The sequence below is a fragment of the Triturus cristatus genome, chromosome 5_2 (genome assembly GCF_964204655.1).
Source record: "Triturus cristatus chromosome 5_2, aTriCri1.1, whole genome shotgun sequence".
Taxonomy (NCBI): Eukaryota; Metazoa; Chordata; class Amphibia; order Caudata; family Salamandridae; genus Triturus; species Triturus cristatus.
The window spans coordinates 577,126,137-577,139,047 of record NC_140588.1 but is presented as its reverse complement, the minus strand read 5'-3'; the positions used below and the strand labels follow the sequence as shown (position 1 = coordinate 577,139,047).

Genomic DNA, 12,911 nt, shown 5'->3' with positions numbered 1-12,911 from the left:
CTTCTGCCCTTGAATGCTTTTCCTTCCCGCAGGTCAGGGCTTCTCAAAATGAATTTGCTTTTCTGACAAACAGTTTGCCTAGCATCCCGCAATCTGGCTCCTAATTTGATTTTCGCAAGGTTCCCTTTGAGTTGCTTTCCTCGGCGGGAGGAAAATCTCTTGTGCAAGGCTCTTGAGGAAGTGAGATTCTGTATTCCGAGGTGCGCTTCTTTTCGTAGGCTTCTGACCACATGGTGTGCGGCAGGAAGTCATCTTTGACAGGGCCGCAGGCTTTGTCTCCAAATGGCATCCCGGACCCACTGCAACCCACCTTTTTGCTGAAACGGAAGTCTGGTTCAGGGTAAGAAAAAGCTGAGCTGCACGTACCGAAAGCAGCAGAGCCCAGCGGCGGAGAGGGTGTGGCCAGGGCTGTCTGATTTGCATAGTGACCAGTGGCATCTTGGGAATGTACAGGCTTTGGAGCCTAACGGGTGCTGCAGGGGTCTGCCTGGCCGGAGAAATGCCTGTCTGGCGCTCCCCTCAGGACACACGTGTCTTCCGTTCGAGCATGGAGGGTGAGGGACATGGGTCACCCTCATATACAGGGGTGTGGGCATGGGCAGGATGGGGCGTGGGGGACCCGTCAGGGCATTGCCCGTTTGGAAGCCCGTTCGGAAGGCAAGAGGAGGCGGAGGCGGAGGCGGGAATCTCTGCTCAATTTTTTCCCGAGGCCTGGGGACAAGCCTTTGCACATTTGATCCAGCCGGGCCTGCATCAGCAGATCCTGCTCCGATGGCAAGGGAGAGCCTGCAGGTGTAAATCAAAGAAAGGGGAGAAATCCGCAAGAGGCGGGTTAACAAATTCCAGTGGCAGGCCCATGTTCCCCAGGAAGCAAGTACTTCCTCCTGCTCCCTTCAGTGGGAAAAGACATAGGAGGTGTATTTCTCTAAGCAGGGGCTCTGCGTAGGTGGCACTGCATTGCTTTGGCAAACATCCATGCTAAGTGCAGAGTAGCAGCAGACCCCACAGCTGAGACGTGAATTGGGACTGTTAAGGAAGGGCACTGGGAGGGTGAGGAGGGCAGAGGAAAATGCTTTACAAAAGCATCTGCAAGTTCCTACACACCCGCTGAAAACCCATACCAGGGATGGGGCTCGAACCCATGCGGACAACTGTCCATTGGATCTTAAGTCCAACGCCTTAACCACTCGGCCACCCTGGTGAGACCCTAGGCCCTGCCTTACTCAGCTCCCTTTTCATGCTGGCTGCTCCAGCGCAGGCTGTCCAGCAAGAGGTGATTGCAGAGTAAAAAGGCTTTTGCAGGAGGATAAAGGTAATTGCTTATGACAAACACACTGTGTGACACCTAACTTTTCCCCACTCGTACTTTATGGGCAATCTATACAGTGGAGTTAGCTTAGTCACAATAAGGAAGTGAGCAAGGCAGGCTCACAAGAGCATCTCCTCCCTGGTGGTCTAGTGGCTAGGATTCGGCGCTTTCACCGCCGCGGCCCGGGTTCGATTCCCGGTCAGGGAAGATCCCTCTAAGACGTAGACGTGTGTAATTTGTCCACGCAGCTCAGCTTTTTTTAATCGAAGGTCCTTAAAAAGGCACCCCGACCTATAGACGAAAGCAGAGGAAAGGGGCTGGGTCCCCTGTGTCCCAGGTTGCTTTGCTCCCATTGCCCTCAGCCACCTTCATGCGCACGCAGTCCCCCACCCAGTCAGGTGCTCTATGTGGGCGTAAAGTGCAGTACCAGCTCATCAGAAAGGTAAATTGCTGGAAAACCCGGCTGCGATGTATACATCTACTTTGGAGCACTCTTCTCCCTTGCACTCTTGAATCGGTCATTCGCAATGTATTCTTCCAGCAAGCTGAATAACGAGGTAGGTGTGAGAAGGTGTACCAGCTGTCTTTGAGCTATCAGCGGCCACTAGGTGTCCCTCTTGTGATTTCCCGGGGATCCCGATTGTACAGGAATTCGTCGGTTCAGTAGCACGGGGGAGGGGATGGCCTGTGCTTGGAAGTGACAAACAGTCTGGTGGAATCATGAGTGTTTTTTCAAGTTCTGATTCATATTCGCTGTAGAATAAAATATGCTTTCAGCCCCCATGAGCTTTGTCACTAGGAGAGCAGTGTAGGAACTTTTGCTGTATGGCTGTGGGTTCCCTGGTGGTCTAGTGGTTAGGATTCGGCGCTCTCACCGCCGCGGCCCGGGTTCGATTCCCGGTCAGGGAACAGTCCTTCTTCTGCCCTTGAATGCTTTTCCTTCCCGCAGGTCAGGGCTTCTCAAAATGAATTTGCTTTTCTGACAAACAGTTTGCCTAGCATCCCGCAATCTGGCTCCTAATTTGATTTTCGCAAGGTTCCCTTTGAGTTGCTTTCCTCGGCGGGAGGAAAATCTCTTGTGCAAGGCTCTTGAGGAAGTGAGATTCTGTATTCCGAGGTGCGCTTCTTTTCGTAGGCTTCTGACCACATGGTGTGCGGCAGGAAGTCATCTTTGACAGGGCCGCAGGCTTTGTCTCCAAATGGCATCCCGGACCCACTGCAACCCACCTTTTTGCTGAAACGGAAGTCTGGTTCAGGGTAAGAAAAAGCTGAGCTGCACGTACCGAAAGCAGCAGATCCCAGCGGCGGAGAGGGTGTGGCCAGGGCTGTCTGATTTGCATAGTGACCAGTGGCATCTTGGGAATGTACAGGCTTTGGAGCCTAACGGGTGCTGCAGGGGTCTGCCTGGCCGGAGAAATGCCTGTCTGGCGCTCCCCTCAGGACACACGTGTCTTCCGTTCGAGCATGGAGGGTGAGGGACATGGGTCACCCTCATATACAGGGGTGTGGGCATGGGCAGGATGGGGCGTGGGGGACCCGTCAGGGCATTGCCCGTTTGGAAGCCCGTTCGGAAGGCAAGAGGAGGCGGAGGCGGAGGCGGGAATCTCTGCTCAATTTTTTCCCGAGGCCTGGGGACAAGCCTTTGCACATTTGATCCAGCCGGGCCTGCATCAGCAGATCCTGCTCCGATGGCAAGGGAGAGCCTGCAGGTGTAAATCAAAGAAAGGGGAGAAATCCGCAAGAGGCGGGTTAACAAATTCCAGTGGCAGGCCCATGTTCCCCAGGAAGCAAGTACTTCCTCCTGCTCCCTTCAGTGGGAAAAGACATAGGAGGTGTATTTCTCTAAGCAGGGGCTCTGCGTAGGTGGCACTGCATTGCTTTGGGAAGCATCCATGCTAAGTGCAGAGTAGCAGCAGACCCCACAGCTGAGACGTGAATTGGGACTGTTAAGGAAGGGCACTGGGAGGGTGAGGAGGGCAGAGGAAAATGCTTTAAAAAAGCATCTGCAAGTTCCTACACACCCGCTGAAAACCCATACCAGGGATGGGGCTCGAACCCATGCGGACAACTGTCCATTGGATCTTAAGTCCAACGCCTTAACCACTCGGCCACCCTGGTGAGACCCTAGGCCCTGCCTTACTCAGCTCCCTTTTCATGCTGGCTGCTCCAGCGCAGGCTGTCCAGCAAGAGGTGATTGCAGAGTAAAAAGGCTTTTGCAGGAGGATAAAGGTAATTGCTTATGACAAACACACTGTGTGACACCTAACTTTTCCCCACTCGTACTTTATGGGCAATCTATACAGTGGAGTTAGCTTAGTCACAATAAGGAAGTGAGCAAGGCAGGCTCACAAGAGCATCTCCTCCCTGGTGGTCTAGTGGCTAGGATTCGGCGCTTTCACCGCCGCGGCCCGGGTTCGATTCCCGGTCAGGGAAGATCCCTCTAAGACGTAGACGTGTGTAATTTGTCCACGCAGCTCAGCTTTTTTTAATCGAAGGTCCTTAAAAAGGCACCCCGACCTATAGACGAAAGCAGAGGAAAGGGGCTGGGTCCCCTGTGTCCCAGGTTGCTTTGCTCCCATTGCCCTCAGCCACCTTCATGCGCACGCAGTCCCCCACCCAGTCAGGTGCTCTATGTGGGCGTAAAGTGCAGTACCAGCTCATCAGAAAGGTAAATTGCTGGAAAACCCGGCTGCGATGTATACATCTACTTTGGAGCACTCTTCTCCCTTGCACTCTTGAATCGGTCATTCGCAATGTATTCTTCCAGCAAGCTGAATAACGAGGTAGGTGTGAGAAGGTGTACCAGCTGTCTTTGAGCTATCAGCGGCCACTAGGTGTCCCTCTTGTGATTTCCCGGGGATCCCGATTGTACAGGAATTCGTCGGTTCAGTAGCACGGGGGAGGGGATGGCCTGTGCTTGGAAGTGACAAACAGTCTGGTGGAATCATGAGTGTTTTTTCAAGTTCTGATTCATATTCGCTGTAGAATAAAATATGCTTTCAGCCCCCATGAGCTTTGTCACTAGGAGAGCAGTGTAGGAACTTTTGCTGTATGGCTGTGGGTTCCCTGGTGGTCTAGTGGTTAGGATTCGGCGCTCTCACCGCCGCGGCCCGGGTTCGATTCCCGGTCAGGGAACAGTCCTTCTTCTGCCCTTGAATGCTTTTCCTTCCCGCAGGTCAGGGCTTCTCAAAATGAATTTGCTTTTCTGACAAACAGTTTGCCTAGCATCCCGCAATCTGGCTCCTAATTTGATTTTCGCAAGGTTCCCTTTGAGTTGCTTTCCTCGGCGGGAGGAAAATCTCTTGTGCAAGGCTCTTGAGGAAGTGAGATTCTGTATTCCGAGGTGCGCTTCTTTTCGTAGGCTTCTGACCACATGGTGTGCGGCAGGAAGTCATCTTTGACAGGGCCGCAGGCTTTGTCTCCAAATGGCATCCCGGACCCACTGCAACCCACCTTTTTGCTGAAACGGAAGTCTGGTTCAGGGTAAGAAAAAGCTGAGCTGCACGTACCGAAAGCAGCAGAGCCCAGCGGCGGAGAGGGTGTGGCCAGGGCTGTCTGATTTGCATAGTGACCAGTGGCATCTTGGGAATGTACAGGCTTTGGAGCCTAACGGGTGCTGCAGGGGTCTGCCTGGCCGGAGAAATGCCTGTCTGGCGCTCCCCTCAGGACACACGTGTCTTCCGTTCGAGCATGGAGGGTGAGGGACATGGGTCACCCTCATATACAGGGGTGTGGGCATGGGCAGGATGGGGCGTGGGGGACCCGTCAGGGCATTGCCCGTTTGGAAGCCCGTTCGGAAGGCAAGAGGAGGCGGAGGCGGAGGCGGGAATCTCTGCTCAATTTTTTCCCGAGGCCTGGGGACAAGCCTTTGCACATTTGATCCAGCCGGGCCTGCATCAGCAGATCCTGCTCCGATGGCAAGGGAGAGCCTGCAGGTGTAAATCAAAGAAAGGGGAGAAATCCGCAAGAGGCGGGTTAACAAATTCCAGTGGCAGGCCCATGTTCCCCAGGAAGCAAGTACTTCCTCCTGCTCCCTTCAGTGGGAAAAGACATAGGAGGTGTATTTCTCTAAGCAGGGGCTCTGCGTAGGTGGCACTGCATTGCTTTGGCAAACATCCATGCTAAGTGCAGAGTAGCAGCAGACCCCACAGCTGAGACGTGAATTGGGACTGTTAAGGAAGGGCACTGGGAGGGTGAGGAGGGCAGAGGAAAATGCTTTACAAAAGCATCTGCAAGTTCCTACACACCCGCTGAAAACCCATACCAGGGATGGGGCTCGAACCCATGCGGACAACTGTCCATTGGATCTTAAGTCCAACGCCTTAACCACTCGGCCACCCTGGTGAGACCCTAGGCCCTGCCTTACTCAGCTCCCTTTTCATGCTGGCTGCTCCAGCGCAGGCTGTCCAGCAAGAGGTGATTGCAGAGTAAAAAGGCTTTTGCAGGAGGATAAAGGTAATTGCTTATGACAAACACACTGTGTGACACCTAACTTTTCCCCACTCGTACTTTATGGGCAATCTATACAGTGGAGTTAGCTTAGTCACAATAAGGAAGTGAGCAAGGCAGGCTCACAAGAGCATCTCCTCCCTGGTGGTCTAGTGGCTAGGATTCGGCGCTTTCACCGCCGCGGCCCGGGTTCGATTCCCGGTCAGGGAAGATCCCTCTAAGACGTAGACGTGTGTAATTTGTCCACGCAGCTCAGCTTTTTTTAATCGAAGGTCCTTAAAAAGGCACCCCGACCTATAGACGAAAGCAGAGGAAAGGGGCTGGGTCCCCTGTGTCCCAGGTTGCTTTGCTCCCATTGCCCTCAGCCACCTTCATGCGCACGCAGTCCCCCACCCAGTCAGGTGCTCTATGTGGGCGTAAAGTGCAGTACCAGCTCATCAGAAAGGTAAATTGCTGGAAAACCCGGCTGCGATGTATACATCTACTTTGGAGCACTCTTCTCCCTTGCACTCTTGAATCGGTCATTCGCAATGTATTCTTCCAGCAAGCTGAATAACGAGGTAGGTGTGAGAAGGTGTACCAGCTGTCTTTGAGCTATCAGCGGCCACTAGGTGTCCCTCTTGTGATTTCCCGGGGATCCCGATTGTACAGGAATTCGTCGGTTCAGTAGCACGGGGGAGGGGATGGCCTGTGCTTGGAAGTGACAAACAGTCTGGTGGAATCATGAGTGTTTTTTCAAGTTCTGATTCATATTCGCTGTAGAATAAAATATGCTTTCAGCCCCCATGAGCTTTGTCACTAGGAGAGCAGTGTAGGAACTTTTGCTGTATGGCTGTGGGTTCCCTGGTGGTCTAGTGGTTAGGATTCGGCGCTCTCACCGCCGCGGCCCGGGTTCGATTCCCGGTCAGGGAACAGTCCTTCTTCTGCCCTTGAATGCTTTTCCTTCCCGCAGGTCAGGGCTTCTCAAAATGAATTTGCTTTTCTGACAAACAGTTTGCCTAGCATCCCGCAATCTGGCTCCTAATTTGATTTTCGCAAGGTTCCCTTTGAGTTGCTTTCCTCGGCGGGAGGAAAATCTCTTGTGCAAGGCTCTTGAGGAAGTGAGATTCTGTATTCCGAGGTGCGCTTCTTTTCGTAGGCTTCTGACCACATGGTGTGCGGCAGGAAGTCATCTTTGACAGGGCCGCAGGCTTTGTCTCCAAATGGCATCCCGGACCCACTGCAACCCACCTTTTTGCTGAAACGGAAGTCTGGTTCAGGGTAAGAAAAAGCTGAGCTGCACGTACCGAAAGCAGCAGATCCCAGCGGCGGAGAGGGTGTGGCCAGGGCTGTCTGATTTGCATAGTGACCAGTGGCATCTTGGGAATGTACAGGCTTTGGAGCCTAACGGGTGCTGCAGGGGTCTGCCTGGCCGGAGAAATGCCTGTCTGGCGCTCCCCTCAGGACACACGTGTCTTCCGTTCGAGCATGGAGGGTGAGGGACATGGGTCACCCTCATATACAGGGGTGTGGGCATGGGCAGGATGGGGCGTGGGGGACCCGTCAGGGCATTGCCCGTTTGGAAGCCCGTTCGGAAGGCAAGAGGAGGCGGAGGCGGAGGCGGGAATCTCTGCTCAATTTTTTCCCGAGGCCTGGGGACAAGCCTTTGCACATTTGATCCAGCCGGGCCTGCATCAGCAGATCCTGCTCCGATGGCAAGGGAGAGCCTGCAGGTGTAAATCAAAGAAAGGGGAGAAATCCGCAAGAGGCGGGTTAACAAATTCCAGTGGCAGGCCCATGTTCCCCAGGAAGCAAGTACTTCCTCCTGCTCCCTTCAGTGGGAAAAGACATAGGAGGTGTATTTCTCTAAGCAGGGGCTCTGCGTAGGTGGCACTGCATTGCTTTGGGAAGCATCCATGCTAAGTGCAGAGTAGCAGCAGACCCCACAGCTGAGACGTGAATTGGGACTGTTAAGGAAGGGCACTGGGAGGGTGAGGAGGGCAGAGGAAAATGCTTTAAAAAAGCATCTGCAAGTTCCTACACACCCGCTGAAAACCCATACCAGGGATGGGGCTCGAACCCATGCGGACAACTGTCCATTGGATCTTAAGTCCAACGCCTTAACCACTCGGCCACCCTGGTGAGACCCTAGGCCCTGCCTTACTCAGCTCCCTTTTCATGCTGGCTGCTCCAGCGCAGGCTGTCCAGCAAGAGGTGATTGCAGAGTAAAAAGGCTTTTGCAGGAGGATAAAGGTAATTGCTTATGACAAACACACTGTGTGACACCTAACTTTTCCCCACTCGTACTTTATGGGCAATCTATACAGTGGAGTTAGCTTAGTCACAATAAGGAAGTGAGCAAGGCAGGCTCACAAGAGCATCTCCTCCCTGGTGGTCTAGTGGCTAGGATTCGGCGCTTTCACCGCCGCGGCCCGGGTTCGATTCCCGGTCAGGGAAGATCCCTCTAAGACGTAGACGTGTGTAATTTGTCCACGCAGCTCAGCTTTTTTTAATCGAAGGTCCTTAAAAAGGCACCCCGACCTATAGACGAAAGCAGAGGAAAGGGGCTGGGTCCCCTGTGTCCCAGGTTGCTTTGCTCCCATTGCCCTCAGCCACCTTCATGCGCACGCAGTCCCCCACCCAGTCAGGTGCTCTATGTGGGCGTAAAGTGCAGTACCAGCTCATCAGAAAGGTAAATTGCTGGAAAACCCGGCTGCGATGTATACATCTACTTTGGAGCACTCTTCTCCCTTGCACTCTTGAATCGGTCATTCGCAATGTATTCTTCCAGCAAGCTGAATAACGAGGTAGGTGTGAGAAGGTGTACCAGCTGTCTTTGAGCTATCAGCGGCCACTAGGTGTCCCTCTTGTGATTTCCCGGGGATCCCGATTGTACAGGAATTCGTCGGTTCAGTAGCACGGGGGAGGGGATGGCCTGTGCTTGGAAGTGACAAACAGTCTGGTGGAATCATGAGTGTTTTTTCAAGTTCTGATTCATATTCGCTGTAGAATAAAATATGCTTTCAGCCCCCATGAGCTTTGTCACTAGGAGAGCAGTGTAGGAACTTTTGCTGTATGGCTGTGGGTTCCCTGGTGGTCTAGTGGTTAGGATTCGGCGCTCTCACCGCCGCGGCCCGGGTTCGATTCCCGGTCAGGGAACAGTCCTTCTTCTGCCCTTGAATGCTTTTCCTTCCCGCAGGTCAGGGCTTCTCAAAATGAATTTGCTTTTCTGACAAACAGTTTGCCTAGCATCCCGCAATCTGGCTCCTAATTTGATTTTCGCAAGGTTCCCTTTGAGTTGCTTTCCTCGGCGGGAGGAAAATCTCTTGTGCAAGGCTCTTGAGGAAGTGAGATTCTGTATTCCGAGGTGCGCTTCTTTTCGTAGGCTTCTGACCACATGGTGTGCGGCAGGAAGTCATCTTTGACAGGGCCGCAGGCTTTGTCTCCAAATGGCATCCCGGACCCACTGCAACCCACCTTTTTGCTGAAACGGAAGTCTGGTTCAGGGTAAGAAAAAGCTGAGCTGCACGTACCGAAAGCAGCAGAGCCCAGCGGCGGAGAGGGTGTGGCCAGGGCTGTCTGATTTGCATAGTGACCAGTGGCATCTTGGGAATGTACAGGCTTTGGAGCCTAACGGGTGCTGCAGGGGTCTGCCTGGCCGGAGAAATGCCTGTCTGGCGCTCCCCTCAGGACACACGTGTCTTCCGTTCGAGCATGGAGGGTGAGGGACATGGGTCACCCTCATATACAGGGGTGTGGGCATGGGCAGGATGGGGCGTGGGGGACCCGTCAGGGCATTGCCCGTTTGGAAGCCCGTTCGGAAGGCAAGAGGAGGCGGAGGCGGAGGCGGGAATCTCTGCTCAATTTTTTCCCGAGGCCTGGGGACAAGCCTTTGCACATTTGATCCAGCCGGGCCTGCATCAGCAGATCCTGCTCCGATGGCAAGGGAGAGCCTGCAGGTGTAAATCAAAGAAAGGGGAGAAATCCGCAAGAGGCGGGTTAACAAATTCCAGTGGCAGGCCCATGTTCCCCAGGAAGCAAGTACTTCCTCCTGCTCCCTTCAGTGGGAAAAGACATAGGAGGTGTATTTCTCTAAGCAGGGGCTCTGCGTAGGTGGCACTGCATTGCTTTGGCAAACATCCATGCTAAGTGCAGAGTAGCAGCAGACCCCACAGCTGAGACGTGAATTGGGACTGTTAAGGAAGGGCACTGGGAGGGTGAGGAGGGCAGAGGAAAATGCTTTACAAAAGCATCTGCAAGTTCCTACACACCCGCTGAAAACCCATACCAGGGATGGGGCTCGAACCCATGCGGACAACTGTCCATTGGATCTTAAGTCCAACGCCTTAACCACTCGGCCACCCTGGTGAGACCCTAGGCCCTGCCTTACTCAGCTCCCTTTTCATGCTGGCTGCTCCAGCGCAGGCTGTCCAGCAAGAGGTGATTGCAGAGTAAAAAGGCTTTTGCAGGAGGATAAAGGTAATTGCTTATGACAAACACACTGTGTGACACCTAACTTTTCCCCACTCGTACTTTATGGGCAATCTATACAGTGGAGTTAGCTTAGTCACAATAAGGAAGTGAGCAAGGCAGGCTCACAAGAGCATCTCCTCCCTGGTGGTCTAGTGGCTAGGATTCGGCGCTTTCACCGCCGCGGCCCGGGTTCGATTCCCGGTCAGGGAAGATCCCTCTAAGACGTAGACGTGTGTAATTTGTCCACGCAGCTCAGCTTTTTTTAATCGAAGGTCCTTAAAAAGGCACCCCGACCTATAGACGAAAGCAGAGGAAAGGGGCTGGGTCCCCTGTGTCCCAGGTTGCTTTGCTCCCATTGCCCTCAGCCACCTTCATGCGCACGCAGTCCCCCACCCAGTCAGGTGCTCTATGTGGGCGTAAAGTGCAGTACCAGCTCATCAGAAAGGTAAATTGCTGGAAAACCCGGCTGCGATGTATACATCTACTTTGGAGCACTCTTCTCCCTTGCACTCTTGAATCGGTCATTCGCAATGTATTCTTCCAGCAAGCTGAATAACGAGGTAGGTGTGAGAAGGTGTACCAGCTGTCTTTGAGCTATCAGCGGCCACTAGGTGTCCCTCTTGTGATTTCCCGGGGATCCCGATTGTACAGGAATTCGTCGGTTCAGTAGCACGGGGGAGGGGATGGCCTGTGCTTGGAAGTGACAAACAGTCTGGTGGAATCATGAGTGTTTTTTCAAGTTCTGATTCATATTCGCTGTAGAATAAAATATGCTTTCAGCCCCCATGAGCTTTGTCACTAGGAGAGCAGTGTAGGAACTTTTGCTGTATGGCTGTGGGTTCCCTGGTGGTCTAGTGGTTAGGATTCGGCGCTCTCACCGCCGCGGCCCGGGTTCGATTCCCGGTCAGGGAACAGTCCTTCTTCTGCCCTTGAATGCTTTTCCTTCCCGCAGGTCAGGGCTTCTCAAAATGAATTTGCTTTTCTGACAAACAGTTTGCCTAGCATCCCGCAATCTGGCTCCTAATTTGATTTTCGCAAGGTTCCCTTTGAGTTGCTTTCCTCGGCGGGAGGAAAATCTCTTGTGCAAGGCTCTTGAGGAAGTGAGATTCTGTATTCCGAGGTGCGCTTCTTTTCGTAGGCTTCTGACCACATGGTGTGCGGCAGGAAGTCATCTTTGACAGGGCCGCAGGCTTTGTCTCCAAATGGCATCCCGGACCCACTGCAACCCACCTTTTTGCTGAAACGGAAGTCTGGTTCAGGGTAAGAAAAAGCTGAGCTGCACGTACCGAAAGCAGCAGAGCCCAGCGGCGGAGAGGGTGTGGCCAGGGCTGTCTGATTTGCATAGTGACCAGTGGCATCTTGGGAATGTACAGGCTTTGGAGCCTAACGGGTGCTGCAGGGGTCTGCCTGGCCGGAGAAATGCCTGTCTGGCGCTCCCCTCAGGACACACGTGTCTTCCGTTCGAGCATGGAGGGTGAGGGACATGGGTCACCCTCATATACAGGGGTGTGGGCATGGGCAGGATGGGGCGTGGGGGACCCGTCAGGGCATTGCCCGTTTGGAAGCCCGTTCGGAAGGCAAGAGGAGGCGGAGGCGGAGGCGGGAATCTCTGCTCAATTTTTTCCCGAGGCCTGGGGACAAGCCTTTGCACATTTGATCCAGCCGGGCCTGCATCAGCAGATCCTGCTCCGATGGCAAGGGAGAGCCTGCAGGTGTAAATCAAAGAAAGGGGAGAAATCCGCAAGAGGCGGGTTAACAAATTCCAGTGGCAGGCCCATGTTCCCCAGGAAGCAAGTACTTCCTCCTGCTCCCTTCAGTGGGAAAAGACATAGGAGGTGTATTTCTCTAAGCAGGGGCTCTGCGTAGGTGGCACTGCATTGCTTTGGCAAACATCCATGCTAAGTGCAGAGTAGCAGCAGACCCCACAGCTGAGACGTGAATTGGGACTGTTAAGGAAGGGCACTGGGAGGGTGAGGAGGGCAGAGGAAAATGCTTTACAAAAGCATCTGCAAGTTCCTACACACCCGCTGAAAACCCATACCAGGGATGGGGCTCGAACCCATGCGGACAACTGTCCATTGGATCTTAAGTCCAACGCCTTAACCACTCGGCCACCCTGGTGAGACCCTAGGCCCTGCCTTACTCAGCTCCCTTTTCATGCTGGCTGCTCCAGCGCAGGCTGTCCAGCAAGAGGTGATTGCAGAGTAAAAAGGCTTTTGCAGGAGGATAAAGGTAATTGCTTATGACAAACACACTGTGTGACACCTAACTTTTCCCCACTCGTACTTTATGGGCAATCTATACAGTGGAGTTAGCTTAGTCACAATAAGGAAGTGAGCAAGGCAGGCTCACAAGAGCATCTCCTCCCTGGTGGTCTAGTGGCTAGGATTCGGCGCTTTCACCGCCGCGGCCCGGGTTCGATTCCCGGTCAGGGAAGATCCCTCTAAGACGTAGACGTGTGTAATTTGTCCACGCAGCTCAGCTTTTTTTAATCGAAGGTCCTTAAAAAGGCACCCCGACCTATAGACGAAAGCAGAGGAAAGGGGCTGGGTCCCCTGTGTCCCAGGTTGCTTTGCTCCCATTGCCCTCAGCCACCTTCATGCGCACGCAGTCCCCCACCCAGTCAGGTGCTCTATGTGGGCGTAAAGTGCAGTACCAGCTCATCAGAAAGGTAAATTGCTGGAAAACCCGGCTGCGATGT

The 12,911-nt window shown here is 53.6% G+C and overlaps 17 non-coding genes across 17 annotated transcripts; 11 read left to right on the top strand and 6 right to left on the bottom strand.

Annotated features, from left to right (window-relative positions):
• Positions 1–1,118: 1,118 nt before the first annotated feature.
• On the bottom strand, positions 1,119–1,201 carry TRNAL-UAA (transfer RNA leucine (anticodon UAA)). The gene has a single exon. It is a non-coding gene; the product is annotated as a tRNA-Leu (tRNA).
• Positions 1,202–1,444: 243 nt separating this feature from the next.
• On the top strand, positions 1,445–1,516 carry TRNAE-UUC (transfer RNA glutamic acid (anticodon UUC)). Its single transcript has one exon. It is a non-coding gene; the product is annotated as a tRNA-Glu (tRNA).
• A 630-nt stretch (positions 1,517–2,146) lies between these two features.
• On the top strand, positions 2,147–2,218 carry TRNAE-CUC (transfer RNA glutamic acid (anticodon CUC)). Its single transcript has one exon. It is a non-coding gene; the product is annotated as a tRNA-Glu (tRNA).
• Positions 2,219–3,344: 1,126 nt separating this feature from the next.
• On the bottom strand, positions 3,345–3,427 carry TRNAL-UAA (transfer RNA leucine (anticodon UAA)). The gene has a single exon. It is a non-coding gene; the product is annotated as a tRNA-Leu (tRNA).
• Positions 3,428–3,670: 243 nt separating this feature from the next.
• Positions 3,671–3,742, top strand: TRNAE-UUC (transfer RNA glutamic acid (anticodon UUC)). The gene has a single exon. It is a non-coding gene; the product is annotated as a tRNA-Glu (tRNA).
• A 630-nt stretch (positions 3,743–4,372) lies between these two features.
• Positions 4,373–4,444, top strand: TRNAE-CUC (transfer RNA glutamic acid (anticodon CUC)). Its single transcript has one exon. It is a non-coding gene; the product is annotated as a tRNA-Glu (tRNA).
• Positions 4,445–5,570: 1,126 nt separating this feature from the next.
• TRNAL-UAA (transfer RNA leucine (anticodon UAA)) lies at positions 5,571–5,653 on the bottom strand. The gene has a single exon. It is a non-coding gene; the product is annotated as a tRNA-Leu (tRNA).
• A 243-nt stretch (positions 5,654–5,896) lies between these two features.
• On the top strand, positions 5,897–5,968 carry TRNAE-UUC (transfer RNA glutamic acid (anticodon UUC)). Its single transcript has one exon. It is a non-coding gene; the product is annotated as a tRNA-Glu (tRNA).
• A 630-nt stretch (positions 5,969–6,598) lies between these two features.
• Positions 6,599–6,670, top strand: TRNAE-CUC (transfer RNA glutamic acid (anticodon CUC)). Its single transcript has one exon. It is a non-coding gene; the product is annotated as a tRNA-Glu (tRNA).
• A 1,126-nt stretch (positions 6,671–7,796) lies between these two features.
• Positions 7,797–7,879, bottom strand: TRNAL-UAA (transfer RNA leucine (anticodon UAA)). The gene has a single exon. It is a non-coding gene; the product is annotated as a tRNA-Leu (tRNA).
• Positions 7,880–8,122: 243 nt separating this feature from the next.
• On the top strand, positions 8,123–8,194 carry TRNAE-UUC (transfer RNA glutamic acid (anticodon UUC)). Its single transcript has one exon. It is a non-coding gene; the product is annotated as a tRNA-Glu (tRNA).
• Positions 8,195–8,824: 630 nt separating this feature from the next.
• On the top strand, positions 8,825–8,896 carry TRNAE-CUC (transfer RNA glutamic acid (anticodon CUC)). Its single transcript has one exon. It is a non-coding gene; the product is annotated as a tRNA-Glu (tRNA).
• A 1,126-nt stretch (positions 8,897–10,022) lies between these two features.
• On the bottom strand, positions 10,023–10,105 carry TRNAL-UAA (transfer RNA leucine (anticodon UAA)). The gene has a single exon. It is a non-coding gene; the product is annotated as a tRNA-Leu (tRNA).
• A 243-nt stretch (positions 10,106–10,348) lies between these two features.
• Positions 10,349–10,420, top strand: TRNAE-UUC (transfer RNA glutamic acid (anticodon UUC)). Its single transcript has one exon. It is a non-coding gene; the product is annotated as a tRNA-Glu (tRNA).
• Positions 10,421–11,050: 630 nt separating this feature from the next.
• On the top strand, positions 11,051–11,122 carry TRNAE-CUC (transfer RNA glutamic acid (anticodon CUC)). Its single transcript has one exon. It is a non-coding gene; the product is annotated as a tRNA-Glu (tRNA).
• A 1,126-nt stretch (positions 11,123–12,248) lies between these two features.
• On the bottom strand, positions 12,249–12,331 carry TRNAL-UAA (transfer RNA leucine (anticodon UAA)). Its single transcript has one exon. It is a non-coding gene; the product is annotated as a tRNA-Leu (tRNA).
• A 243-nt stretch (positions 12,332–12,574) lies between these two features.
• TRNAE-UUC (transfer RNA glutamic acid (anticodon UUC)) lies at positions 12,575–12,646 on the top strand. Its single transcript has one exon. It is a non-coding gene; the product is annotated as a tRNA-Glu (tRNA).
• The last annotated feature ends 265 nt before the right edge of the window (positions 12,647–12,911 follow it).